Here is a 4,922-nt window from a genome sequence, read left to right as displayed (position 1 = left end):
TAGACAGGTTTTATCAAAATCGGTTCAAAGCCGTTTTTGAGATATTGAAGTTTGAAGCGACAAAGTTCGGGTTTTTTTCCAACTTTTTTGTAGGTTAGGTTATCTGCATATTAAGTACGATAAATTCGTTATGTTGTAACCAATTAAGACGACGAATTGGGCATTTTGGTGAAAACATCTAGTTTTATCTCAGCAATTACAAAACATATCAAAGTGATATTTGAAAACCTGATTCTTCATTTCAATGACTTTGTTTTCCAAGTTGCCGAAACACGATTCGTAAAATTTTATAGCACAGAAAAAAATATCAAAGATACCTCTTGTAAGACAGGGATTTGCTTGTTACAGGCAACCCAGATCAAATTAAGATTCCAAATTTTCATATTAAATTAGTTTTAACCCATACTTCAACCTTCAAGTTGGATTTTATTTTATTAAATTGTAATTTGTAGTTGAAACGACAAAAAACCGTTTTGTCGCTTACGACATTTTAATATAAGCTAGCGCGCGCTCGTATTTTGTATGAAACCCTATGAAACCAGTCCCCTCTCAGCGCATGCCTCAGACCGCCGCCGGCGTTGTCAGCGACGGACCTATGCTAGTCGAACTGCCACGCGCCATCGATCGCATATAAAATAATACCGAGCAATAAATGGGAAAAAATGTCGGATCTTCAAAAAGGAAAAAGAAAGGTTGTTTAATTCATAAATGTATGGTTATGATTAAGAAAAGGTGAGTAATCATTATATTTCTACAGTTCACTGGCACAAAACGTAAACAAATCGCCATGACAACGTCAGTTCTTAGTTTGTCGCCATGACGGTTCATGACATATGACATACTAACAAAATAATATGATATTTACATCGAAAGTAACAATAGAGCTATATTTCCAAAATTTTTATTGATATAATGTGATATTTTGGTATCTTACGGACATTTAAAAGGCATTCGATTACGGTTTGTGCTAGTGCTGCATTCTGACGGCAGAACATTGCAGTAATATTCCCTATCTGCTTCTAGTTTTATACGAGTATAATAGGTAATACCTAAGTACTTACCTACTTTTTAGATAGGTAAGTAGGTAGGTAGGTAAGGTAATTAATAGTTAAAAATATTCTAAAGTATGTGTGTGAACCAATAGTGAACTGCAAGTACCTAAGTACGCGAAAACATTAACTTCTAAACTTTAGAAATCTAAAGGTACTGTAGAAAATCGATTTTATTCCTTTAATTATTGCAATTCAGTGTTTGTACAAAAAGCCATTGACTATACTTACAAAACTATTCATATTTCAATAAGCAGTAACACAAATAATAAAAATACATTATTATCTTTCAGGAAGCAATCATTAGAACAAAGTTCTGAGAATAAAGTCATGGAGCCGTCTTCGAATTTAGGTGGAAATAAAACAATGTCAATCGATTTTATGCAAGGGTATGTAGTGGTATGTATCCATATTAATTTTAAAGATCTACTTACTTTGAATATCAACTCAAGTTAATATCGCTTCATTTTAATTTCGTTTCTTTAGAAAACGAGAAAATTCGCCAATGTATGCAGTTACAAAATGTATTAATCTCGTAAGATTTTAGTACCTACCTGGGCGTTCACAAAAAAAAGCGTATTCATTCTTTTTTTTTCAATTTTGGAAAAATATAGTTTTTCCTTCTCAGAATCAAAAGTACAATCGATTCCGATGGTTTAAAAAAAAGTCCCTATCAAAAATGACAGTTTTGTAACGTTTTTTTTTTCATACACTCATAAAGTTTATATGAAAAAATTAAATACATTTTGAAAGAAAAGGTACACTTTTTTTTGAAAACGCCTACCTACCTACATAGTAATTATAGTATAATTAATAACAAATTCAAGTTTATAAATAAGAAAATTTATTTAAGGACTGCAGATAAGAATAATAAGGACCTTCTTGAAGAAACTATGTAGGTCTACAGCTACAGTAAGTATTTCTTTTATTGCCAATTTTTACGTGAGCAGAATAAAGATCATATTTTTTGGTTTGAAACTTGTAAAAATGTTTTTTTTTCTATTATAGATAGAAATATAATGTGAGAAAAATAACTCATCTCTCAACATAGTATTAGAATGCGCATCTGAAGTATCAGTAAGTTTTGTATTAACTTAAAGCCAGTAAACGAATGTACTTATACTTTGGTGTACAATAAAGAGTCGGAGTATTGTATTGTTTTGTACTTAGGTTCTAAAAAGGTTAATTTTAAAGATATAAGACAGCTTTTTTCTACTTTGCCTTTTTTTACTGTGATTTCACTGTATAGTCAGCACCCAAAGTAGCGGATCATTTTTTTACTTTGTCGTATTAGGATATTGCCAAATTTGTATGGTGTAAGTACGTTGTTGTATAACGACAAAGTTTAAAAATACGCAGCTACTTTTGATGCTGACCGTACTGATCTGTGGTGTTACGAATATTTGTATTGTACTAAAAATAACACAGTTGAACCTTAAATAAAAAGTTGACCCTTACAATATCTAGAGTAAAATAAACGTTTGTTTCAGATTGAGACCGAAAATCAAGATTTGGGGCACCGAATAATTGATTTTAATCATTTTATAATGGAACTTGTAAAATTTCTCAGCATAAGTGTTCGTTTGATTGCAGATTAGCTATAATGAAATTAGTTTCTGAAAATCAAGTACGAGTAGGCTTGCAATCTGAGTTTTCGGTGTGTAGCTAACGTTGACAACTCAAATTATGTTATGTCAGTTTCCGAATAATAACGGTGTTAAATTTGGGTAATTCTGGGAAAATACAAACAAACATAGATGCACGGAAAACCAGAAAAAGAGACCAGCGCTTTCCTGATTTTTCTGATCTATGTTTCAGTTTGTATTTTCGATGTGGATTTTACGGGATGATCGTAAAAGTAACAAAATTTGGAGTTGAAATAAAAAAAATACAAAAAGACTCCAAAAACCAATCTTAATTCTGGGAAGAATAAAATACAGATTAATTGTTTGGTGCCGACCGTTGCCGGCGGTGATGGCGGAAAAAGGCCTTTATTTCTAAGAGTTATCTCCTTATATACTAGTTTAACAACGCCCTCTTCGAGCTGTTTATAGAACTTATTGGTTAAATACAGCCATTGGCAGATCTTGTAGATCTAAATGAATAAATTTAACAAACGGCTATAAATGATTGTGTTGTCTTTTAATAATGTTTGTGTAAATAATATTTTTTAATATAAATAAGTAAAATGTAAAATATAAATACCTATGTAAATTAGTAAATAACTGTGTTAAGTGTAAATAAGTAAAATATTAATATTAAAAAAGATAAATATAAAAAATTACCTGTAAAACCGTATGTTTGTATTATTTACTTTTTGCTCTGCAGTACTTGCCTACATTTACGGCCCGAGATTTCTTATGTCTAATGGGTCTCAACCTACTTACTATCAAATGGACAATATATGGTGGCAGGCGAAATCTATAAATTTAATTTTAATACAAGCTCTTGTCGACTGTGCTTTTTGTGGATTGTACTTGCACTGTCATCCACCCCACATAAGTAAATCAGACCACTAGAAGTGAGTCAAAATTCACTTGCAAGATTTTACAAACAACAACACAACAACAACAACACACAATACAAATATTGCAAGTTAATAAAATTTTGTAAAATAGTTCCATAAGAATAAAAAATTTAACCGACTACAAAAAACCATGAAAATAATTTTCTACCATTCAGAAATCGGTGCCTCAGCACGAGCCAGCAGGAGTGGACCTATATAGTCGTCTACCTCACCTACATACTATACGCGTATATTGGGCTTCAATTACTCCTGCTGGCTCGTGCTGAGGCACCGACTTCAGAATGGTAGAAAATTATTTTCATGGTTTTTTTTGTAGTCAGTTAAATTATTCGTTATATTTTTTTTTCACGCCTTTCAGTGTAAAAGATCTAAGATACAATAGTTTAATGTCAACTGCTCGTCACCTTTTACAAAAAATTGCTTTTTCCGATGCAGAGACTTTCATTATTGAGGAGTCCTGGTGCATCGTCACCCGTTCCATTTCACCATATGCATTACGATTAACTTAAATTGCTTAGCAACTGTGTTAAAGTCATTGAAATTCAACCCGTGAGGTACTTGTTATCGAGTAGTAGCTCGGTTGGTCAAATGTGGTCTTCATCATCAGTTCCACTTCACGAAATGAAGATTTTCAAGAGCAAATGCACAAGTTACTACTAAAGATATCGAAATTACCATAGGTGTCCCTACAATATTTGAAGACTTCCCTCGATTTCCTTAGGATCCGATCATCAGATCCTGATTTGGTGCATATGGGACCTAATTGAAAGCATTACTAGACGAATGACGGAGTTCTGAGGTAACAAACATAAAAAAAGAAAATACAACCGAATTGATAACCTCCTCCTTTTTTGAAGTCAGTTAAAAATACTCGTGATTTCATTACCTACTGCTATTTGCAAAAAAACTAAAAAAAAGTTGTAAGGGCAACTCTAAGACGTCTCTGTCTGTTTTAGCGCGCTGTCTAGGCGCTGTCAGTGTAACATACGGTCGACTGTGACACGCAAGCCCGCAAGCCGCGTAAAAAGTAGAGGGGTGTGAGCGGGTTGCGGGGTACAAACGCTCTTTTCGATTAATTGTTTAGCGATGCGTCACCTTAATCAAACTCTTCCAACATAAAATGTCCTAGAAATGTTGAGAAACGAAATAACAAAGCCAAAAAAGTGATTAAAATATTGTTACCAATGTTGCTGCTATCTAAAATGCTCGTTAGAACGATACGTTTTTGGCTTGATGCAATGATATTATCATAAATGTTTGGCTTCCCCAACCTTGAACTATGGTGAATTCCATTATAGACTTATCCGTACGGCCGGTGCATGCATATTTATGCAATACGACCGTGC

At 33.1% G+C, this 4,922-nt stretch overlaps 1 long non-coding RNA gene across 1 annotated transcript; it reads left to right on the top strand.

Moving 5' to 3' along the window:
* The first annotated feature begins 469 nt into the window (after positions 1 to 469).
* On the top strand, positions 470 to 2,605 carry LOC141434323 (uncharacterized). The gene is made up of 3 exons (XR_012452039.1): positions 470 to 1,448; positions 1,903 to 1,961; positions 2,058 to 2,605. It is a non-coding gene; the product is annotated as an uncharacterized lncRNA (long non-coding RNA).
* The last annotated feature ends 2,317 nt before the right edge of the window (positions 2,606 to 4,922 follow it).

Source organism: Choristoneura fumiferana, chromosome 13 (genome assembly GCF_025370935.1).
Source record: "Choristoneura fumiferana chromosome 13, NRCan_CFum_1, whole genome shotgun sequence".
In the NCBI taxonomy this organism is placed as follows: Eukaryota; Metazoa; Arthropoda; class Insecta; order Lepidoptera; family Tortricidae; genus Choristoneura; species Choristoneura fumiferana.
The sequence above is the reverse complement of the archived record's forward strand: the minus strand, read 5'-3'. Positions and strand labels throughout refer to the sequence as shown.